At 38.0% G+C, this 26,082-nt stretch overlaps 1 protein-coding gene across 1 annotated transcript in view; it reads left to right on the forward strand.

Moving 5' to 3' along the window:
• The first annotated feature begins 1,752 nt into the window (after positions 1-1,752).
• glceb (glucuronic acid epimerase b) overlaps positions 1,753-26,082 on the forward strand; it is a 66,291-nt gene continuing 41,961 nt past the window's right edge. Inside the window, exon 1 of the mRNA XM_026937441.3 lies at positions 1,753-1,946. The gene's annotated coding sequence lies outside the window, so the exon portion shown is untranslated. The remainder of the gene's footprint in view (positions 1,947-26,082) is intronic.

A 26,082-nucleotide genomic window follows, 5' to 3' on the forward strand; every position in this document is an offset into this window, starting at 1 on the left:
TCACTTCAGGTTTGTTTTCGCATAGACAAATTCCTGCATAACCCTGACTCTTGATTTTGCTGTGTGTGAAATCTTTGCAAAATCATCACTGCTATCACACTCAGCCAAACTCATACTGCAATGTGTTGTGTGTGTGTGTGTGTTTTGGGGGGATATTTGTGAAATTTACTGTGAAAGTCAAGTAAACATCAACTTATCTTTATGCAATGAGGCGGTGAGTCCTTCAGCACAGCATCACTTTTATTAAAACTAAAAGACGCTTAAAAAGACAAACACTGTGGAAATGCCAGTATTACTTGGGATTTAGTTTTAGTTTTTAGTCTTATGTGAAAAAATCATATATTTTGCTTATAGTTAGCTATAATGTCATGTTTGGGTCTTTTACAAGATTGCACATACCAGATGGTGAACTAGTAAATATGACTTCACTCTTTTTGGTTGCTTGCTAGAGGATACCCCACAACAAAGAAAAGGGAAAGAAGATTGTGTTTTTTTTTCTTTTGTGTATTAAAAACAAATGCAAATGTTTGCATTTCTTGCAATTATGCTGGAATAAGAACTGAAATCCAGCTTTTTTTCATGTTTAAGCTTCATTGTGAATCTTGCCTACAACGGTGTGTCATCGTTATAAGAGGTTGGAGGCAAGATTCACAATGAACCTTTAGGTAGGTGGTACATGTCAAAGTAACATCCACATGAATGCCAGGACCCAAGGTTTCCCAGCAGAACATTGCCCAGACCATCACACTGCCTCCGCGGCTTGCCTTCTTCTCATAGTGCATCCTGGTGCCATCTCTTCCCCAGGTAAGCGACGCACACACACCCTGCCGTCCAACCTTGGGTCCTGGCATTCATGTGGATGTTACTTTGACACGTACCACCTACCTAAACATTGTTGCAGACCAAATACTCCCCTTCATGGTAACGTTATTCCTTAATGGCAGTGGCCTCTTTCAGCATGATAATGTGCCCTGCCACACTGCAGAAATTGTTCAGGAATGGTTTGAGGAACATGACAAAGAGTTCAAGCTGTTGACTTGGCCTCCAAATTCCCCAGATATCAATCCGATCGAGCTTCTGTGGGATGTGCTGGACAAACAAGTTCGATCCATGGAGACCCCATTTCACAACTTACAAAACAACTTATTAGCTCTATAAATTTCGCAGCTTATTAGTTATTACTATAGAAACGATGATGGATTAAAATGACACTGCTGCTTTAGAAAACTTATCAACACCTTCTGATGAGAATTCAACAGCACTGTAGTATACAGTACACAGTACAGTCCAATGTCTGTGAGGTCACATCTCAAAAAACATCCATGATAATTATCAACATGGTTGAAAAAACATTTCCTTCTGTCCAGTCAATCATTTCTGGCATTTTTTAAACTATTGATTTTACATTTGATCAAAGAATTTGGGTGCAATAGTTTTAGTCATGGAAAGAAATGTCATTGACTAATATTGTTTAAATTAACACAAGACAAGACAAGAATATATATATTCTTTTTCATTTTTTCTTTTTTTAACATATATCTGTATTGTACAATTCTCGACATTTCTGTAGTTTTACACAACTCTGTTAGTAAATATACGGTAGCGGTAGTTGATTGGCTGTCTCCAGTGTCAATCACGAAAAACTGTCCAATCCTAGCACAGGAACAAGCTCCGTCCATAGTTGAATTGGTTAAAAAAATCTCAGCTTCTGATTGGCCGGCCAGTTCCCGGTTGGTCTCGTGGTGTCTCGCGGTGTTTGTCAGTGTGTTCCGCTTCTTTGCAAGGCTACAGTAAACTGTGTGTTCATTCCGGTGTTGTTGGCTGAAGCAGAACGGACGTCGGCGTCTCTCTGTGTCTGAGTGAAGCCTGCCTGCTGGTTTAGGAGGCGCATTCCTGTGTGTGTGGACGTGACACGGGCTGAGGAGCCTCACTGCTGAGGCGGGAAGGTGAGTGAAAGCAGGGCGGAGAGGAGAGCTTTTGGAGCGGTTTGTGTGGAAGTGGAATGCTAACATGTCGACAGTGTGTTGCTTTGGAGTCTCGCGCTGTGCTGGGGCTCAGAGCGCGAGTTACAGTGTGCAGGTTCACATGCAGTACGCAGGGAAAGTGGAGGCTCTGTTCTCAATAAACAGCACAGTGCAGGACTTTGATCAGCTTGTCCTTGTGCACTGAGGATGAAGAGGCAGAGAAGTTGCCCTTAGTGTCGTGGGATAAACTTCTCAGTTTGCTTACAAACTCTACCAACAGAGCAGACAAACCCAGAACATGCAGCTGTACCATTTCCAGCACACACACTAGATTTCCCTTCTGATCTTGTAGATCAGATACGAGTAATAATAATAGGAGTGATCCGATTTGAAATGTTCAGGGTGGACTAAAAATATCACGGTTTTAAGACAGGATTTAAAACATGCATGAGCCAGTGGTGAGAGTTAAAGGTAGTGGTTATTGTGCAATAAATATCTGTGTATATATTTAAAAAAAGCTTCTTTGCACATGCTTGGATATGCACCACAATCAAAAAGGATCCAGTAATTATTTTTCTTTTTTTTTTCTGTGACAAGCTTTCTGGGCAGAGGTTTGTTAGATAATGTTACTGGAAGACTTCTGTAGTAATTAGTTTAGATTAGGTTCAGCTTTATTGTTATTGTCAGAGTATGAGTACAGAGACAATGAAATGCAGTTCGCATCCAACCAGTAGTGCAAATAGCAAATAAGTTGAATGAAATCAATAAGAATTATGATACAATAAGTTGAGATGAACAGAATACAGGTAGAGATAAACAGCACGATGCGTGCCTGCATGCGATATGATACAGTAGATACATACAGTGGATAAAATGCAGATGTGCAAACAGCAATAATGTGCAAATAACAGTGATATAAATAATCATAGTAATGGGAGGTAATTACAGTAAAGTGCAAGTACTTGCAATTATGATCGGTTCTCATATGGGAGATGGGGTGAGATGAGATGAGATGAGCGATCCCTGTATAAATCACAGATGACATTGTCATCACACTTAAATTCCACGCGTATTATATGCATACAGTGTAATACAATATAGTACAGAGTACAATACATCGTACGTGGTAGCACCAGTTGCATTTTGATCATTAGTAGGTCCATGACCATGAGCATGCATGTACGCTGTACCCGTGCACGAAAGTCCCCAGCTTACCTAAAACCCCCGAAAATGTCACTCTGTATCTATCACTCTGTCATGATAAGAAAAAGAAAAGGAAAAGAGGTGCTCTGATGCACACGCAAAAAAGAAAGAAATGCATTTTAATCTGTATTTATGTATTGATTTTATGTATAAAAGTCAGTGCTGAGGTAACAGTCTGATCTTACATGAGGTGACTTTACCTTGTCTTGATGTAGGATGCTGTTTCGACTTGTCATGCTTTGATAAAAAAAAAATAAATAAATAATAAAAAAAAGAGTTCTGATATTAGCTTTTCAGATTCATATTCGATATTTGGTGTTTACTAGTAATTCTTTTATTTTAATGCTTACATTGTGTATCAGTACAATACACTCTCAGAAATAAAGATAGGTACTTGTCACTGATGCCTTTTATACCTGTAGTGTGCATCTTTTACTAGGGAAGGTTGATGTGTTGGTCAATTATGTACTTTAAATTACTTATAAAGGTATACTATATTAATGTGGAAATATATACTAAGGATACGGAAGGTGTATCCTTGATGGTACTGCGGCAGTGCAAGAAAAAGTACAATTCGATACAATTTATTTCCGAGACTATATGATGAGATGATTTGTCCTGAATGATGGAATAGAGGTCGATCCGGTTTACAATACACAAGCGGCAAATATATAAATGCCTCGCCCTTACCGGAGGGGGGGGAAAAAGAAAAGAAAAGCCGTTACCCAGAATGCCGGAGGCAAATCAGCAATGAAACTCGTCCTTTCTGTGCGCCGTCCTTTCTCCAGCTGTAATGTAACCTGCTCTGCATAGCGATCAGACCATTTCACATAGAGTTTGGCAGGCTGTCATCTCAGGGAATGAATTATTGACGTGTCCTTGCCTTCCAGATCCACTTTAAAAACACTGATGCTCCAAATGTCAACTGATTTAGGTTTAAAGGGATTTAAAGACCTGATTTAGTTTCATTAGTTTCATTAATGTCAGTAATGATTGTAGATTATAAACACAGTCCAGGTTCTCATTTGCACCATAAAGTGAGCTGGAAACAGATGATCAGGTGAATCCAGGAGTGAAGGGAGGACTTTAGTGCCAGAAATCCTACTGCAACTGTAATCCATAGAGAGAAATAATGTGGAGTTTCTGAGGCTGTGTTGTCAGTGATGCACCTCTCAGCCCTGAATATCTTACAGTGTACAGTTTGCAAGTATTTCTAGGTTAGAAGGTATTGATTAATCTTCTATAACAGCAGCTCTGACAGTCGTTCCAGCAGTGAGGTTTATATTAATGCTCTCTGTCTGATGTTATCATTTCAGACGCTCTGTATAAACACGTGGAATTGTTGTTAAGGTAAATTGTTTAGCGATGAAACCTTTACGATGATCAGCGCCTTGTAACTGCCAGAGGTAAAGCTGTAACTTTACGTTTTCAGGACAGAGGGCTTTGAAGGTTTTCGGTAACATTATTAACTTCAAAACGAGGCAAAGGAAATACTGGTTGTAGCTGCAGTAACATACAGAATAACAGGAACAGGAACTTGGCTCACAGCATAAAATGTAAGTGTAAATGGAAAAAAATGTCATTCTTTAATTAATAACGATTGCAGTTTGGCAAATTGCTGTGGTGTAAGAGGAATAAAACACATTGTTAGAGGAAAATAATCTACTTCACGGCTGTAACATGAGCTCTGCTTTTCTACATTCCCTACGACCGTGTACTCTTTAAACAGATACTGCATATTACAAGGAATAACAATATAATTAAATATAATGGGTTTTATTTTAAATGAACAATTTTACATTTACTTACACATTTGACAAATCTATTCCAAACAGATCAAAATCTATATAATCAGAATCAACCATCCAGTAGTTAATCGGGTAAAAAAAAAAAAACACGCTGTACATACAGGACCAAGTGCTTTTTGTTGTCTGTAAGTGTATACAGACTAATTTAATGCTGGGTGATGTGATGATATAATATCTATACTGTATTCAAAACTATGTCAGGATACTCTTCTGTGATATTGTGAAATATTTTTTTTATTTAATTTTTAATAATAAATATAAAAATATAATAATTATAATCCAATTGGAAGCAGTTGATATGATGTTAAAATGTTGTATTTAATCTTACGTTTTTAAATTTCTATATTTAAGTAACTATATATAAGTAAGTATATATAAGTATATCTATAAAAGTAACTATTTTTATGCTTAATTTTTTTTATTTTTTAAATATTATTTTTTCCTTCTTTCCTATGTCCTATTTTATTTATTTGTTTGTTTATTTATTTAGTTATTATAAATCTAACCATTTTATTTTAATATAAATATAAAACAAAATTAATTTTTGTAGACATTAAATAAAGTATCACTGAACAGATTTTATTACTTTATTCCTTTTTTTTTTCATTTAAATGCAACTCTATTGTGTTGCTGGCAGTTTGTGAGCAAATCTATGCATCATGATACACAGCATGTATTGTGGATTGACAATTCAAAAATTGTGATGTAATATTTTAGCCATATCACCAACCAGTTAGTTAGTTAGTTGAAAATATGAGTAAAATATGACTAGAAATTGTAGAACACTGACCAACTCACAGCAAAAAGAACCCGACAGGATGCTCAGTCTTCTTCTATACGAGTCATTTAATTTTCTTTGTTCGATTATTTATACTTTTGGAGACATGTAAAGCTTTTTAACTATTGATTTTTGCTGGCACTTAAATAGACATAACTATCCTAATCCAGACATATTGTAAAAATGTCTTCAGCTATCATTTTACAATTTTTATTTATTTATTTATTTATTATTATTATTTTTTTTAAACTGCTTCTCCAAACTGATGCTTTAAATCACAGTGTCCATTTTCTGAACCAGAGTTCGGAGAATCCCTCCATTGTGTAAGATTTGTAATTTTTTTTTACTTATCAAGTGCCCCTCAGAGACCATCAGGACGCGCTGTGAAGGACGACTTCAAAAGCGAAGGCAGATTTTTTTCCCCAGAACAGGGGAAAAACAGGAAGTTATGTAATGAAGTGTTAGCTGAATTTCTGTAAACCACTGGTTCCCACACTCTGATTTAATAACTGACGTGCTGACAGCTGCGCTTCTCTGAATGCATAATGTATTGTGCTTCATCTGACTCATTCCTGTGCTTCTGAGTGGACACGTCGGAATCTTAATCACGTAGCAGAGCACGCTGTGCTTAATAAAAAGAGCAGTTCACCCAAAAATAACTCGCACAGGTTTTCCTCCCCTCACCGACAAAGTTTGGGGTTCACAGTTTGTCTTTTTAGTTTTGCACTGGAGCTATGATGCTTATGTCAATAACAAATAAAGGACGCTTATAGCCTCCAGTTTAGCACTGTGACTAAATCAGCGCACACACACACACACACACACACACACACACACACACACACAAACACACACACACTCGCACACGTTCCTCGAAAGACGTCATTAAGCTTTTTAATTCCATTTATACATTACATTCATAAAACAAGTCAGTGTCAAAGAAATATGCAAATCTAACTGGAAGTATGTGTGGTGAATTTGAATTTTGATTTGGTGGTCTGGGAAAACCCACCGGATGTTGGCTAAATCCTGGAAAATTCCAGGGCGTGATCCGGGCGTGATTATAATAGTTTTTTCTGCCGTAATATACATACATCCACACATTTTATGCACACTTAGGCATGTAGTGTGAAATTTTGTTTTTATTATTATTTTTTGTTATATTTTTATTTTTTTAATGCAGCCAAAAATACTAGATTGAGCAGATCATGCTGTGGGGCTAAATAAGAGAGGAAAGTGGCTCAAATTGGAATTGAGTGTCAGATTTATTGGTTTTTGTTTTGTTTTGTTTTGTTAACAGCATCCAAAAATGTGTCACAGGATAAAACTCAGATTCGGGCTGCTTTTATCGAAGACGCAATCTGGAATCATTCTGCAGGTTATGCCGTAATCATCTCTTTTACAATAACTGTAGTCGTTTTGAGCTGTATTAATTTTATACTCATGAAGTTTCCTAACCGATCGTTCCGTTTTAATAAGCGCTTATCATGCGGTCTGTTGCTCCTCTGGCTCTACTGTCTTGCGACAGAAACAGATGGTCAGTGCAGGCTGCTCCTCTTCAGCCGCTGATGACAAAATCCTCTTTTCCTGCTTCTTAGAGTCTCCACAGAGGTGCCTGAGGGTTAATTAGCTCTAAATATCTCAGAACAAACTGCTCATGTATAAAATCCATCCGAGCTTCCTGATTGTTCGCAGGTTATTTGTGGCTAATCTGAAGTTTTTGACTTAGCAACTTTAGCCTAGGGGTTAATTGCTCCTTGTGAAAGAAGTGAAGCTTTTTACTGTTTCAGCGGATTTTTGTGGTTTAAGATTTCTGAATGAATTAGAATAGCAGACTAGTTCTGGCTAATTTCATGAAGAAGTTTGCCTTGGAGAAAATGTGAGTAATCCGGCCAGGTTTATCTTCAGTAAGAGCTTTATCCAATTTGGAGACAGCACGCATGCGTACATTCACCCCGGGGGCAATTTGGTGTAACTAATCCACCCACTGGCATGTTTTCGGGAAGTGGGAGGAAACTGGAAAACCCAGAGGAAACGCATACAGAACATGAACTCTGCACAGACAGTAGCCCGAGTTCAGGATTGAAACGGGGGAGGCGGCAGCGTTACCCACCGCACCATCCTGCCGCCCTCCAGCCAGTTTTAGTAAACCTTAATCATATCTAATGCATTTGTTCTCTGTAGAAATGACTTGTTCTCATCCCGGGCTGTCCTTTTTAAAGGTGTAATTAAACAGTGCACTCTCCTAAGATAAACCTTTCCGTAATACGGCAATATCACTCTCCTTTATCAGCTTTTATTACTGCTGTGCAGCTCCACAGAGCAATTTGATTTAAAAGATATTCCGCAGTGCTCATTGTGGATGAAGGTGCTCGGGGATTTCTAGGTTCTGATTTTATCTGTCTAGAGCTTGGGCTCGTACAGAGGAAGCAAGGAGACAGGAAGGAGACTAAACTGGCCTGCAGCCATTGATTGCAATGAAATGCCACATGCACCACATGCACCGCTATAATCATTATCCTTATCCACGTGTTTATTATAATCCAAGTCTCTAATAACAAAGAATGAGAAGAATGAGAAACACACATTCTGCCTGAACATATACAGACTGTACGCACGATGCTATTTGGAGAGCCGTCAAGTGCAGATGTGGAACCTTTACCCACCGACAGTCAGTTCATGAGGATTCGTCACTGTGCTGTCCTTCAGTGCTCTTGTTTGTTTCTATTTCTGCCCTATTTTTTTTTTTTAGCTTCTCGACTCAATATAAAGGGTGTTGTGTGCAATTCCCAGTGCCGTATCTCCAAGCCAAGGCCTCCCGCAAGCACTAATAATGGTCAAATGCGGGAAGTCGGTTGCGCCCGGGTCTTAGCTGGACACTTCCTGGAGCCGTTGGGCGCAGAATCCGCTCTGGTAATTCGGAGCACTTGGATGCCCTCGATGAGTGGCGAGCCAGCCAAAGAGCAGCGCCGCCCGGCCCTCAGCCAACACCGCTAATCCACTGCCGCTGCTCTTTCGCCTCGACACAGTGGTGTTTAAAGAAAACATGAGGGAGAACTCGCTGTATCCTAGCGGGGACACAAAGCACTATGAATGTAAAGGGCGCTAATGGATTTCAGGCGTCTGAGATCAATAAAACCTGGAGACAGCGCAGGTTTATGGCATCCTTGTAATCAATATGCGAGCTGTGTTGAAGGTTTTTTTGGAAACTCAGAACCAGTTGTTTTTTTTTTTCTTTTGGTTGATTGCTGCTTCTCACATCACTGGTGTATTTTTTTTTATTATTATTATTATTATTATTATTATTGTCAAATTAAATGTGTAACAAGGACCCTCTTGCTGTATGGAGACCTCTGAAGGCCACCCATTGCTTCGGCACTATTGTATTGGATGTCATATTTACCAGCCTACACACACTCCTTACACCATTACACTTGCATACTAAGCCTTTGTTTATTTGTTCCCTATTTAAGTACACAAGAATTGTCAGGAAAGCCTTCAGACAAGGAACTTGATTAAGGCTTAATTGTACAGCATTGCAGAGTAAGAGACTGTAACCAGATGATTAGTGCTGCTCCGGATGTAGGCTTGTGTGATGCTGATTTGTACTTGCTCTTGATTTTACATTTAACAAAACCACAATACATTTTCACAGTTAATCTTCCACATATTCAAGTGTGTGAAAATGTGCAGGAGGGAAAAACAGCATATTTAATCACTTTCTAATTTTCATTACCATTAACATGATTTGTAAATTGTTAGATTTGGCACTTTGTATAATCGTTTTTAGGGCAAAACTGAAAATGCCATTTTTGTTGTCATCCCTAATAAAATAAAAATAAGGAACTAATTGATGTGAACTATACATATCCTTGTCTGTTAGCTGAGTCAAACATATATTTGATAGATTTTTTTTTTCACATTAATGAACTCAAGACATTTTGCGTTTACCTTAGCAGAAAGCAAGGATGCTCCAGGAGTCCAGTGGAGAGCATGTAAGATCAAAATCATTCCAGATTCATGTGTGGATTGGCTCATCTCCTGTTTTTACTGCAGGGAGGAGAGAAGTCTGCTCGTTTGGAGTATTTCTTTGTTAAATTGCGCCGTTCAATCTGCTTCGTCTCAGTTTAACTAGAGTCTTTACTCCCTCTCTGTGTCTTTTCAAGTTGGACCGGAGTCAAGATGCAAAGAAAACTTAGTTATGTTCTGGTTTGGAGAGGGTCGTTGTGGGTTTTTTGTTGTTGTTGTTGTTGTTGTTGTTTGTTTGACTTTTTTTAACTCTGGAATACGACTTTATACGACGGATCTAAAATCTATAAAGTTCAGCACCAGTCTCTCACAGATGTCACTTTAATGCCCTTTTTCGAGTGTGTATCGGTGGCGCTGGCTGCTGATCTGAGAATCTTAACACAGAGCTCTTTCTGTTTAGTGCCGTGGCCTTGGGCACTGCTTTCTGAAAGCTCCTGGGTGATTCTCATGAACTCCCAGTAATGTCAAGATCTAAATAGTTCAAACTGAATGATTTTTTTCTGAGCGCAGTCTTTGTTTCCATGTAAAACCCTGCTATAATTAAAGACAACTTTTTACAAATAGTCTTTAAAATGTCACCAAGACAAATTGACTCTTCATATTCATGATACAGATACATGACACAATTAAAATGGTATAAAGAAATTAGTTTTAACTTTTGTTGTAACATGTCAATATCCAGAAGCTGTATAAAGTGCTACAAGTATTTGTATTACACTTTGATCAAACAGTGAAAGGTCATGTAGAGTCAATGCTGAGTGTCATTTGGTTTGCTTGCAAATTACTTGGACCTCACAGCGGGAGCAAGTTTCTGCAGAACAACCAATTATGAATCAATCTAATATTGAACAAGTTTTTATTTTATTTTTTTATTCAGTTATGCCTGTTACACTTTAAAACAGGAATAAGTTCTTACTGCCCTTGTGCACTCTATCAAAATTTTGTAAAGCTGGTGAAGTCACTCATGATGGAGTGTTATGAATGGGAAGTAGGTCAGGAACTGCTCGCTGGCAGAGGCAGTTGCAAAACTCAGCTGGATGGTAGATTTTAGGTAATTCCCAAAATTCATAATGTTAGTAATGTTCTTATGACCTATTTGTCTGTTATGGATTTTGCATGTCACTTTATTCAGATTGAATGGTTTCTAATCGCATCTGAATTAAAAAAAAAAAAAATTGGAGTATGGCCAGTTTTCTTTTCTTTCACACAAGGTCTACATTTTTCTTCTTGCTTTTTGTTTTCAACACTAACAGTAAGTGTCTAAAAGCCCCTAAATTTTACGTGTGGCTAGATTTATTGTGGTTTAGTGAAGAGCAGTTAGCTTAACCACGGTCAATTACGGATACAACTGATAGGTCCATAGTGAGGTGACACACCTGTTTGAAAAGATATTTTAACAAGTTATTTAATAGTAAATGCAAAGCAAATAAACCTAAATTGGGAGTAAAATCTCCTACATTTTTACCACTTAATAAGAGTAAATTTAAGAGCTAAATGGCAAACTTGCACAGTTATTAATATAATTGTTAAATCACTCAAGCCTAGTGTATAATCTCTCCCTGGTGCTCTTTATCGCTCAGTATTTCATATGGTCATGTCATATGTCCTCTGGTTAATTTAGAGAAGCAAACTGTTTTCTTACATAATGTATCATTTTACAGATTCACTCTCAACATGGCTGGAAAATGGCGAGTGAGGAAAAGAGCCTCTCTATTGTTTTTAGGAGCTCAAAACAAAACCCTTATATTTGAGATTTGTTGAAAGTACCTCTCCTTTAAAAACCATTGTACCTGCACTTTCAGTGTCCCCCGCGTGATGCCCGAGTGACAGACTTCTCACGGGAATAACGGCAACGCCGTATCAGCTTACACATTAGCACTAGAATAAACATATTTAATGTGTCTCAGGGTGGACTTCCTTTTTAAGAGTCTACTCGGAGAGAATATTGTCATCCATGAAAATTGCACAAAAGACGGTGAAAAATTTCAACCTGCTGTGAATGTTGGATTGACGTTTGTGGAAGAGGCACTGCTTTCTCGCTGTGCAGATCCACTTCATTTCGAGTGCGTTTTGTTCGTTCATTCGGTGTGTCCTTTTTTTGTTCCCTTGTGGGAGAATTGGTGTCATGGTCTGCTTACACGTGGTTATGAAGTCCATGGGGTTCCTCGCTGCTCAACCTGTGGGGGATTGTTTGTCCTGGCAGTTGAATCCTTCGCTGTGTTAACTCAAGGGCATGCCCTAACACACCAGGAAAAAAAAAATCATTTCCTATCTGGCTTGCCTGAGTTAAACAAACATAACTGTGATTTTCAGATTTCACTCCAAAGTCGATCATATTAACTAGTGAAGTTTTTTTTTTTTTTTTTTCTTTTTCTTCCACTGATCTCGCAGTTATTATTTGGCAATGCAGTGACCGGCCAGACTTTTTCTCTGTGTGCCAGCTTTGTGAAGCAGCCAGAGTGATGGTGGTGATTAGACTTCCCAGACTTTGGTTCTCAGGAAGAGGTGGGCTTCTCTCATCAGCCTGCTGCGCTCCCTGCTGCCCAATAAACTGCCAGGCTTTTGACATGACTGTTGGACATGTCTCACCCCACCTGCTCTCTTCTGGTGTCCAGCTGAGATCAGGTCTGGGAGTGTTTGGAGCAACCCCAAACCTCTCTCTCTCTCTCTCTTTTCTTTTTTTTTAAATTTATTTAAATTTTCTTCTACTAGCACTTCTTACAGTTCTATAGGGTTTCTTCTAGGAAAGGATATTGTAAGCAAAATTGCTGGTCACATTTTCATGGTGTTATTCACAGAAGGGTTTTGCTTCAGTCAGTTCCTGTGTTTTTGTGAACCAGACTTTTTTAGTTCTTTAATTAGAGCATGCATCAAGTGCAGCTTATTTTATTACAGAAAAGGAGGCCTGTCTTTTCATATCCAAATGGGAAAAAAAAGACATTTTGGCTAAAACAATACATATTTCCAGAAGCTCTCTTATTTCTTCTTTGTTTGTTTTTTATAATTTCCTACTAATTTTTAGGGTTAAAATTATTGATCCTAATAAAAGATTGCTGTTAGTAAGGCTGGGTGATATGATGGTATCATATTGATATCGTGATAAATTGTGTTACAGTATGCATCATCAGTATCATGATATCTTTGGTAGTATCTTAGTTTGAGCTTAGAATAGTGGTACCTTTCCATTTTTTTAAAAAGAAGTCTTTTAAAGAGATTAATGTTGGCATTTAATTAATGCCTTGTCATAGCAGTGAAAGCATCAGCTCTTGACCTTAATCTTTTTTTTTTTTTTTTTTTTTTTTTTTCTTATTATGGATTAGTAGATGGGAACATGACAAGCTGTTATATGGATGGCTGCAGCTGTTGGCCTTTGCCTTGACCCACCCTGTGCCTGTGCTTCTTTGGGGCAATTATCTAAACCCTTCTCAGCTTCCCAAGATCAGGATCGGGAAAAAAATCCGAAGCCTTTGACATTGCGGCTCCAATGTTGCAGCCTGATACAACCTCGTTTTCAACCATATAAAATGCTCAGCAAATCCTCCTAGAATTTTAACAGTCTGATTTGTCTGTAAAGTTATTTCACTGGGGTGTCCTAGACATTATTTCATTAACATATATTAATATGTTTCTTATATATTAATAGAATTTTTGACAACAGTCCATCTTGAGCAGGACCTGCACTAATTTTAACAAAAAGATCCATCATCTGCTTCTTGCATTTGCCCCTTTGCGCTACTGAAGCTGATAAAATGTTCTTTTACTTCTCATTTTTTAAAAATGACTTATTTAATTAAGAAGTAACACATAAGGGGGTGTCCTTTTGTAGGAAATTAATGACAGGGCGGTGTGATGACGTTACCCACCCGAAATTGATCTTTTCCTTATAACACAACATCCCGAAGTGTTTATTCCGCATAAACCACAGCAGTTTGCCTAAGCTAGCACTTTTTATCAGTTAAAGAATGACAAATCATACTATTTATTCGTTTATAGTTACATTTAATGTTGTGGAACATCCACCGAATAGGTTAATTTCTGTTATCACTTATGTTATAGCAGCCATAAATAGTCATTCTCTCAACAGCCTTTCTCTTTTCTCTCCCTCCCTTTTAAATTTAATAAACTAAGGGCTAGTTTTAGCTTGATCATGTTACAGAGAACTGTCGTGAAGACTTTCCTGTGGTGGAAAACGTTACTCACTGTGACACTGGAGACTCCTTCCGTAAATGTCGAATAAACTTCTCCTTACTGAAACCTTCACTATATCCATGATTAAATATTTTTCTTTTTTCAGTCTGTTTGTTATGAAGTTTAAATTATATCACATCCACCATACAAGTCTCTGTGAGTTAGCCATTACTAAAGAAATAACATCTTTTGTACAGTTTTTATTTATTTAAGTATTTCATTGTCCTGAAACCCGAAATAAACACTTAATGCTCAGATTCCTATGAACTTATCCACATTTGAGACAGTTAAGGCAATGCATCAACACGAATTTAGAGGTTCTTGCTGCGTGAGTTTCTCTTTTGCCGTGCTTGACATTGTTTCATCTTTTCAGGGCTGCATTGTTGAAACACTCTTCTCTGCCTTTTATGGAAGCTAAAATCCCTCTCAAGTCAGACTTCAGCCTCGTTTCCCTTTTGTCTTGCTTGGTAGGCTTTTTCAGCCTGGAATACAAAGGCTTTGTCTAGTCTGTTTCCATGGTCACAAGGATCATTGAACATGAATACAAATTGAAAATCGGCTATGTGGGTTTCCTCTGGGTTCTCGGGTTTCCTCCCACCTCCCAAAAACATGCTAATAGGTGGACTAGCTAATCTAAATTGCCTCTAGGTGTGAAAGAGTGTGTAAATGAGTTTGCGTGGTACCCTGTGATGGTGACCTGGCATCCAATCTGATGATACGAGACGTACCCCGATACAGGTTTCATGAGATCATATTAACACAAATAAAATATTTTATTTAATACATTTAGTACATTTTATATTTTAAATATCAATGCATTGTATTGTAAGAAAAGTAGATCATTCAGTAGATTTATAATATAATCTTTTTCAGTGTCACAAGTTATTTCATGGCAATGTTATTAATATGGAAAGATTGTTTGATGGTAGATTGCGCCTTAAATGATTAGGCTAAACAACAAGTTCCTCTCATCATTGCTCCTGCTGCTGTCTGACATCCACCTGAAATACACGAGCGTGTCACACTTACCAATCACTCACGATTTTATTTTGTATATTTCCTCATCAATACACATCCAGCACAGCACACAACGTGCCTCTGAATCGGTTTAGACGCGAGTGTGACTTACATCAAGCGCAGCACACAGGTGTTGATTTTAACCTTCATTCAGAGCTCAGTCAAGCCAGCTACGGTAGAAACCGGAGTGCACATGTATATGATAGTTTATGGTAACTACCTTCGGATGACAACGCTACGGATATGCTGTGAATTCTGGATAGAGTGGAAAATGTTGAGTAGTAGTGAACTACGGGTTTCGGTATTATTTTTTTCCAAGTTCACGCGGGAGCGAAACATGGCTGGGGGCCTGGTGTTTGACACACGTGCCCTAACGCTTCCTTCTGATTAGCTTGACTTTTTTGGACTAGTAACTAAGCATGCTTCGAGGCAGTTAGGTTTCCACTCTAAACTTTGTGATCTGTATGCTATTACCTCTGGTGCTGCTATGTAGTGTGTTAGAAGTACAGCTCATAATGAATATTAAAAGAAAATATCGCGATACACCCCAGAGAAGCAAAATTCATCTGCCTAGTATTTTGTATCGTGATATTTTGAGACAATGAAATTTTGTTTAATGCCTACTGACCAAGTTGCTCTTTTTTCAGAGCCGGAAAAAAATGTAAAAAATCCACCGAGTGCATTAGCAAAATTTCTTAAATCCCCAAGGACCGTAAGTTCATGATTGCTTCATGTTATGAACACCAGTTTGCCAGAATTTCTCCCCTTTCTGTGTAAATTGGGTGGTAAAGCTTGTGTAATCTTCCACTAGTTACAAGGCTGACGTCACTCGTCACTCCCGTTACCTCTTTGAACACACTAGTGAGCAAAAAGCATGCACTTCTAGGGTTGAACAAGTGCTTTTGTATTTTTATTAACATTTTGTTCTTCAAGATGGAGAGAAATATGATAAAATTTCACCTCATGTATGATCTAGCACTCAAGTTTGGCATCATTTTCATTTTACGCTGCATTTCCTGCCACATTAATAGACCGGGAATATTTATAATGGTTCCTAATGTAATGCTGTTCTGTCTGTTTGGAAATGAGCTTCCACTTCTTCCTCTTCGCCGCCTCCCTGCCTGCATGCCGCAGATACAGAAATCTCTCGACCATGCGATGATGTTCAGACCCTTATTGATTGCAGAGCGCAAGTTGTGCCCAAAGGACGGGACCCAGTTCTCGTGTGCAAAAGCTTTGAAGTCATCCGATTCGTTGTTCATTGTTATTTCTGACATGCTGGTGAGGGACGAACCCCAGCCGTGTGCGAATATATCATCAGAAGCCTCCCTCAAGTGCTCTGCTGCATGTCGCTGTTCAAATCTGAGCAGCCAGAGAATCACGATTGAGCTTCACAGCTGTGTGAGATGAAGTGAATGCTCACTGATATGTAGGTGTGATTTAGCCTTTTGGGCCGTAAGTCAGCACTGCGACCAAACTGATCTGTTCCTTCCTACATTATTTCTGTCTGCATAAAGAAAGAGGGTCCTGGAAGGCCATGCTTCTTTTGTGACTTACTGCATAAATTGGTTTATAGACTAGCAGCTGATTTATACAGATACTCTGTTAAGTATCTTGGATTCTTTCGAATCTGGAGCAATTTTTCATGCTTTCAGAAGTATTTAAAAGCCTGAGCTGCTTGCATATTGCTCAAAGAACTGGCCTGATTTTGTTTCTGAAAGAGGAAATCAAGAGACATAAGCTTTAAATCCGTGTCAAACGTTATTGCACTTTCTTACTTTCACTCCTTAATCTGAATGAATGAGGTGCGTTCATGAAAAGTCCTGCTGCTCTTTTTTTGGTTAAATGTATTAATTAACTAGACTACTTGTGATCAGCGGCTTTGGGTTGAATGATTCTTTCTTCAGATTCGCTTTTTCCATCGAGTGTAATGTCTAATGAGTGCTGTTGTACAACAAAATGAATAGAAATATAAATCTTTAATAATACTCAAGTCATGTCATCATACAAAATGCGGGTCAGTGGTAGTTCAGCGGTTAAGGCATTGGGCTTCTGATCAGAATCTGCTGCTGTTGGGTTTGTGAGCAAGACCCTTAACTCCACTGCTCAGCTGTATCCCGTCTCAATTGTAAGTCACTTTGGATAAAAACGTGAGCCAAGACAGGTACATGTAAATTCAAATATTTAATACAATATCTTACACCACATTTCCTACACATTAATGGACTTTAGAGGTTTCTAATTTTGTACACTTCTCCTTCTTGGTGATGACAGAGGTGCCAATGTACAGTTAAATTTGCAGCTTAGCCACAGCATTTCCATTTTTTGGTTAATTCACCCAATAGAAAAGCTCCTTCACTGAAGGGGAAAGGACACAGGACATTTGCATCTGGTAATCAGCAGTAGAAAACCAGAAGGTGGGATAGTGGTGTCTTTGGTTGATATAAAAAGCAGGACTGTTGACTTTCCGCTTTTCATACTGTTGCTTGGCGCACATCTGGAACAAAATGGCGGGCTTGTCTATGCTAGGGTTTTTTTTCCCCCCTCAAATTTCGTCCCCTGCTCTGCCAATTCCCACCCACCATTCAGCTCTCCACTATCATACCAACGGCAACATGTGCTTCCTTCGAGGCACATGAAGCTAGGCAGCACATCTTTTTGAGCTGCTGCTCATGCTGCTGCACAGGGGGGCAGTGCTATCTGCCCTCTTCTGCATACACGAGCTCACAGATGCCCACGATTGGTTAGTGTTGCTGTGATTGACAGAGGAGAGAGTATGCCATCACTTCTAAAAGCTCAGAATCAAGTTTATTTGTATTTATGTTGCATACAGGTTGTCCGATATATCAATGATCAAAGCTTGTCTGTTAGTATGCTGTAACAGTTCCATATTTGACTTCTTTATTAAAACTTATTAAAGAGAAAAAACTTCTTTCTAAACTTGATCCACCATCTGCAGTTCTTGTCTGATGGCTAGAAGGAAACTGGCGATTCAGTCACGCTTTAGATCTGTATTAGAGCCGCTGAGTAGTCAGAGGACGCAGGTGAATGTCACTGGCTGACAGAAATTTAAACGTCCTTGTATTAATAACTGGAAATAATCGAATTAACACAGATTCTGCAAATAAGGCCTGGAGATTGCGGGGATCATGGTGAAATGTTCTTCTTTCTTTTGGTTCTTTAAAACTTTCCACTTGGCTGTATGCTTTGAATTAATTGCTGTGTCCAAAACCTGAAAAATGCTGCCTACTAAAGCTGAATTGAGACAGGAAAACACTGAGTCATGTCCGAATCGAATGTTAGCTTAGAATGGTGCCTTCTGTGCTGCCTTTATCTGAATGATTTTTGGAGGCAGCATGCATTTATCCTTTGTTCTCCTACACCTACTGTAATCCAGTGAGTCAGCCAGCCTGTAAAATTAGTGACGGAGAACACGGGGGAGATGGAGAGCAGTGGACAAATAAGTTATTTGGAATTCTTTTTTGGACACAGGATATTATTTCTATTTCTTCAGTGCAAGCCTGTCTCAAACTGTTCTCTGTAGTAGCTATCCAATCGACGCCTTATAAGACAAGTGAAGTAGCCTACAGCAAAGCACCATGGGAGATTCACTCAGCTGTAGCTTTCTGTGAAGTGTAAGTTATGATATCCTGTGCATGAAACATGTATTATTATGTAATAATAATATTTCAGACAATAATTTCCTATAAATCCTGAAGATATGGCATCACACTATGGATCTCAATAAACCAAACAACATGTCTGAATGAAACATGATGAATCAGGCAGTGTTGACAGTCATTGTTTGAGGACAAATCTGATGTCATTTAATTATTTCTGGAAGAATAATTATGTAGGAGCTCTGAATAAATGATAAAGTAGGATTTCAGTGAGTGAAGGTACCAGAGCTTTTGCAATTTGAGAAGCTCAGAGTGTCATTAACTCCACGAAATGAAGAGAGCGTAATTACAAACTTCTCGCTGAACTCCGCTGTTTCTCTTTCTGATATATACGTTCCATTTTTAAGACCTGCTTCAGGTTTAGGAATGAAAATTGAAGCCATGCACCAGCGGAGGTGTTCATTTGTAAACCTCCGCCACTGTGTGAGGGAGGCATTGTGTTTTCGATTTATCCGTCCGAGATTCTCGTTAGCGTGATATCTCAAGGACGAGTGTTTGTAGGATTTATATGGAATTATAATTGTGACCAAGAGTTGAGTTGATTAGATTTTTGGAATTGATCCAAAAAGGGTCAAGCTCACAGCAAGCTCAAATGTCTGAAATGTTTATCTTTTTCAATAGCTTCCTTCCTGTTTGTTGTACAAAAAAATGTTACTTACACTTTCATTGTCGGGAGCCCAAAACTCATTTTCATAACTATCTACCATGGATATTCATGGTCCGTCCAATATGTCTAAAAACTGTAGAAAACTGTAGTAATCTGCTTCCTACAGTTTGTAGTTGTAACCCATGATATCTCAGAAAAGTGTATCATGACATAATTAATCATGACATGTCATATCGGTCCTACCCTACTGTATATCCTGATGAATATCGTTTGTCATAGAAATGTCTTAAAGTATCCTGATTTATATTATTTTATTTTTGATTCAGGGTCAATTTCGAAACGTCTGCTAGCATTCTCCGCATTCGAGATGAGTTACTTCAGTTGTGTGTTGTCTTCTGATGATGATTTCTTTCCTAATTATTGAAATAACCCTTCGTTCTCGAACTCCAAACTTTTTTGACGTTTTGATTATTAATACACATACAATTAGGCCAGAGGATTTATGAGGGCACTGAGATCCTCTGAGGTCCAGTTTCTCAGAAAAAGAATAAACACAGACTGGAGAGCTTTGTCCTTTGCTCGATTCGATCGACGTGTGAGGTATGTTTTTTAAAAATTTTTTTCTCTCTGAGTGCCCTTCAGGAGCAGTCTGAAGTGTGTCCTCCCTGGGTGCTGTTCAATCATCTGTGTTCAATTCCCCATCTCTCCTGCCACACAATGGACCATTTCCCAGCAGCCTTTGTGTTTCTGCAGCTCTTCAGACTCATAAAGCACTTTGAGGTCACGGGGACCACCATTTGTCATTAAATCCACACAAAAAAGTCTGCGAGTTCTAGACTGCTCTCAAACTTTTTTTTTTTTTTTTTGGGTGTTTAGTCCAAACAGAACCTGGTCAAACATTTTGAAAGGATTTGCTGTTGGCATGATATGGAACATATGATGTTAGAAGGACATTTTAAGATGTGTGAACAGACAGCATTCATAAATTTCCATCAGCTTAAAGCATGGATGGACAAATCATTCATTCATTCATTAGCTAGGTGGAAGCTTTATTGTGTCTAGCATTTGGTAGCCCACAAACATTAACTAGGCTAGAAAATGGTAGTTAATATAATTAATTAAATTAAAAAGTATGACTAGCTAGTTATCTGATTTAGATCAGTAATACAGACTAGGGATGGGACATTTCTCTCGAGATGAAATGAGATCCTTATATTGTCTCTGATGTAGAATATCGTGTTTGGACTTACTAGAAAATGACAGCTAGTCTTTAGCTATTATTTTATCTATTCTTCGTATTGTTTTCTACAACCGTGAGGCGACTGCATCAGTATTAGTGATACAGTGAAGCTGATACTGGTATCAGGTGTCTGTCCAATACTGTTCTCATTTACTCATATTCATATTAAAAACCAACATCTGTTATCACCTGATACTATGTGAAGTAAGCCTATAGTGTGCGTCGTTGCATTAACGGACACATGACACGAAATGACATCGATCTGGATGTATTTGAAGCGGAGATACAACAGCATCATCCTATAAAACATGTAACCTGATAAAACATGGTGTTATCTTTAATACGGAGTGAGTGCGGCCGACATGAGCGTGCACAGCAGCATCAGCGAGTGTAGAGAGCGCGGAGCAGTATCGGCGAGCGTGGTCGTTAAAAATGAATACAAGGTGCCGTGAATTGTGAACACGCAAGGTTTTCGGAAAGCACGGAGCAGTGAAAGCGAGCATGCAGAGAAACTCTCATACACTTCACTTCTGCGAGCACTGAGCACTGAGACACGCACAATACCCAAGTGTACACGGGTCAAGCTGCAATTCAAGGCACGTAAATGTAATCTAAACAGAGTTAAATACAATCTACTGTCATGTCTCTGATTGATTAATTCTGAGTAGGTCAGTCATTTCGTAGGTATCGGTATTGTTACTGGCACTGTCAAGTACTATAAAACATGTACTTGTACTCGGTGTATAAAATGGTATTGATCCCTAATGAGTAGAGTTAAATCCTGCCTTTTTGTGTTTCTGCCTCACTGTGTGTTCCTGAAGTCTCTCATTCACAAAAGCTAATTTATCCAACTAGTAAAATTGCCACCAATGACGAGACCCTGCCTCAGTGAATATCTGTAGGTTTTTTTTTTTCCCATGATCCCTTCATGATGCCACTTATCTACTAAGCAAACGCAATTGAAAACTGAATATCTTAGGAATATAATCTGCTAGTGAGGTGTCCATGCCCATTTATTTTCCCCTTGGATTGCTCTATATCAGTCAGATGGTAGTTTAGCAGCTTCTCGATCACTGACCCTTAAGCAGGATATCTGTTGTGAACGGATCCTATCTCACTTGTAAGTCACTTTAAATAAATATCCTGCCTGAATATGTAGATCTTATAAACTCAGGACTGAGGACTGAGGAGGAGCAGAGCTTCTAATGTTGAACAATCAGTGGGTTCAGCAGCTAGTGAGATTGTTTGATGTGCAAATGATGAGGAAATGGAAATACTGCAGCTAAATACACACGTGTGTGTGTGTGTGTATGTATACATCAATACTTTGAAATGATTTTCATCACTTCAGCAATTACTGTTCCATAAAACACTAACAGAGCAAGTGTGGTTCCTATCCATCCTAAACCTGTGAACTTATAGCAGACTTTCCATGTGCAGGGAAAATGGTTCACGAAGGTGACAAATGAAGTGAAAAATAAAAGCTTGCTCTTGTCTTTTCAGCCATTTTGTCTTGATTGTGCATTTACTTTCTCACCTGGTTCTTGTACTTTTTTTTTTTTTTCCCTCCCCCTCTGTATTTTGGCGCTTACTTTCTGGTTTCTTTGTATCTTCTCCATTCTGTGTTACTAGCACAGACATTTTGACTTTTTACTAGAAAATCATTTGTGATGTTTGTTTTTTTTTTCTATTTTCTGACGTGTTTGTTGACATTTTTAACATGTAAAATTCCCTTGAACTATTTTTAAACTCTATATGCGTCTGCAGGAAGCGGTCGTAACATCGTCCTTATAACGCTTGTAAAATGAACTTGACATCGTCACTGTTTGTGTTACAACTCGCCCACTTTCACATTGCATGGCGTACTCTTGGAGGGTCAAGAGCCTTACGGTGAAATAAAGCACACATCCAGACATGATGACTGTTTTCTATGATGGTGTTCTAGGGACACTGTTTAAAGGGTAAAAATACAATATTTCCAGAATAAAGTCATAAAATCACAAGGAAAAAGTTCACCGTTCTAATACTAATAATAAACTGGTGCTGAGGGCCAGAAGATGAAATATTTCTTAATTTATAAACCCAATATTAAAGTATAACTTTACCAAGTCCTCATTTTCCTCAACACGTGAATGTTGATCTGATATGTACCTTTTTTGTCATAGTATTATGACTTTGTTTTTGAAATATTACGACATTTTTTTAAATTGACTTCATTCTCGAGACCTTGTGACTTTTTTCTTGTAATATTAGACCTTACGACTTTTTTCTTTATATTATCAATCTTTTCTCAAAACTTTGACTTTTTTCTTAATGTTTCAACTTTATTCTTAAAATCTTATATTTTTATTCGTTAAACAGTGACCCTAGAACCTCATCGTACTTTTCAGATTCAGAATACATGCTTAGCTGCCAGTGACATACATGAATTTTGCCAGTTGCTTCTGTCCTTTCTCAAGTCTGTCATTAGGTTGCCAAATATTCAGGACAAGCTCAATAAATATATATAAAATGTTCCGTTTATGTTGGGGAGACCTAGTCATGTTCAGGCTAGCTACAGAAAATCGAATTCATTGAACCCTTCATTTCTGAAATGCTTACTTTATTTGCAGCATGTCAGTTACACTAGATATTGCACTACTGTTCTGCATTGCAGGATTAACACATTCGTCTGTGCAGAGTTGGTGATTTTTACAGATCATCTTTGCTGTCTTCATTGTAAAGGAAAGAGTTGTCAAGGAAACATGGTTTAAGGAAGTCTCTTGTTGACAGGTTTGAAATAAAAACTGTCAGGAGATGTGAGTTTCATTCCCTGCTGTGAGTTGGTCTTCAGATGTTCTTGCTCTTTTTTTTTTTTTTTTTTTTTTTTTTTTTTTTTTTTAAATTCTTTACCCACACATATACCACACATGGATGGATCTCCCAAAGTGTTCATTTAAATTTATCTGTACTACCACATGCTTTGAGGTTTGAATAGATGTCTTCTCAAATATACAACTCCATATGACTGTTTATAAGATAAACAGATTAACCAGTCGTGTGGCAGCAGCGCAGCGCATAAATCATGCCTGATCTTTTTCCATTCTTCAGCTGTCCAGTTTCGGGGATCCTGTGTCCACTGTAGCCTCAGGTTTCTGTTCTTGGCTGTCAGGAGTAGAACCTGATGAGATCCTCAGCTGTTGTAGCCCATCCACCTCAGGGTTCGGCGTATGGTGCATATGAGATGCTTTTCTCCTCACCACGGTTGTAGAGAGTGGTTATTAGAGTTACTGTATCTTCCTGTCAGCTCGATACTGTCTGGGCAACAAGGCGTTTCCATCCACAGTACTGCCTCTCACTGGATGTTTTTTTATTTTCTCAGTTATAAACGCATGCAAGGTAGTAGTCAATTACTGTATCACATTAAGAAAAAATGTAAACTAATGTAATTTAGTTTTTTTCACTATAATTTGCATTAAGAAAAAATGTAAACTAATATAATTTAGTTTTTTTTCACTATAATTTACATTTTTTTACTATAATTTACATCATAGTGTACATTTACATTATTTTTCACTATAATTAACATTATATTTCTTGTATTCATAAAAGGACACAACATAAGAGTAAGAGTGCTTTTACACGTTAGTCTGTTTGTGGATTCTGAATGGGAGCAAAAATTTCAAAAAGTTTCACACCGCACATAACTGCGAATAACTGAAGTAACACAAATTAAAAAGCTAAAATGAAAAAATTTTGGCTGAGGAGCACGTAAAACTGAAAACCTCCTTGTAAACGTCTTTCATTCATTAGTCAGAAATATGGCGACTGAAAAAGCTCTGCCAAGTGTGAGTAGAAATCACGAAAATAACCAGAGACCACAGAGCTGGCAAACGATTAGATAAATGTGTAAGTATATTATATACATGTACTAATATACGCATGCTTATTTATCTCTAGTTGTGAAAGGTTGTTTCTGTGCAGGCTGTTATTAAATACAATCAGCACCATCCAGGGAATGATCGTTTTGTGCTCACTGATGCACACATGCTTGTATGCCCACACACATCCACACACAACACGCATGCCACCACAAACAAGCATGTGTGTATTGCACTCCTCTCCTGTCAGCTTCCAATCTGGAATCCGCTCTCGTACCACCGAAGCAAGCCAAGCATGGTCTCGTTTGAAGAAGATCAGCACCTTAACCATCTGCTCATTTGGAGCATGCTCTGAAAACCTTTTTTTTTTTTTTTTTTTTTCCCCAACCGGAGAGCTGGCTAGGTTTCCTTTCAATTACAGCAATTCACATCAAAAAGTGCACAGAAAGCTCTGAGAACAAAGGTCTCCACAGAGTCAGGATGCTAATATCATGTTTGGGGTCAGTTGTTTACTTTTTTTCTTTCAGGTGTTTATTGCAGATTGTCGAGCCGCACCGCCGGCCGCCCTTAATTACATGGCTTGGATTTTTTATTTTTTTTTCTTAAGACTTATTCAAACTTTATTTATTTATTTATTTATTTATTTAGAGAAGAACAGATTTGCTTTTAGCCATATTGTTTCATTAGTATTCCTATCATTTGTATCATCCAGTATTCTGGATGTTACAGGCTGCTGTTTAGACACTATAACTTGTCTTAATGTCCGTATCGTTTATTAATGGTCTTTGCAGTATTGGCGTTTGCTGTGTGGATCTTGTAGAAGCCTGCGAAATGCAAATGAACCAGAATTGTCTTTGTGTTTTGTGAGCATTCTGACCTTTTAAAAGCTCCGGGTAAGCCTTCTGATAAATAGTGTTGTGGCACTTTTGGTCACTTGAGTTCAGGATAATCCTTTATCCATGCCACCTCACAGTTTCACCAGTTTATTCTTTAATATATTGAAAGGCTAATATAGTTAATATATTGAAACACAATCATAATATATTACTTTTTTAACCTTTTTGTGTAGCCTTGTTGTATGTATGTATGTAACACAAATGTATTATGTGTGTTGTACATGTAATTAACAATGCACTGTATTTAATATTGGTTGTGCGTGCTTGATTGTGGAGTACAAACAATTTGCACAATATATTTATAATATGTATTTACAGTTCAGTGAGTAAGGAATAAAACACCGGCTGTGCTGTTATAGGAAAATAATCAGCAAGCAGGTTGTGTGATGTGGCCCAGTGTGAAGCACATTTAATGTTAACACGCTGAAGTGATTATTGTGCTGTAACAACACACCATGAAGTGCTTTATTTCCCCTGTACCACAACAATTTTCTAACACTAACAATTTTTTATTACGTAAAGAATGCCATGTCTTTTTATAGATATGTTTAATGCTCTGGAAGTAACACTTACATTATAGCAGTTATAAACAGACATTTCCTCACAGAGCTTTATTTTTTTCCTCTCTTTAAAGTTACTAAGATTAAAAAAAAAAAAAGTTTGTAATGTTGTCAAGAGACTCTTTGTAATGACACCCGAGACTCTGTTGATTAATGTTAAATTAAATAATGTATTGCTGCTCATGCTGTGTCACAAAGCAGTGTAACACACTCAAAGAAAAGCGCTATCTGCCCTCTTCCACATACATGTCC

This window comes from Pangasianodon hypophthalmus, chromosome 25, assembly GCF_027358585.1.
Source record: "Pangasianodon hypophthalmus isolate fPanHyp1 chromosome 25, fPanHyp1.pri, whole genome shotgun sequence".
Taxonomy (NCBI): domain Eukaryota; kingdom Metazoa; phylum Chordata; class Actinopteri; order Siluriformes; family Pangasiidae; genus Pangasianodon; species Pangasianodon hypophthalmus.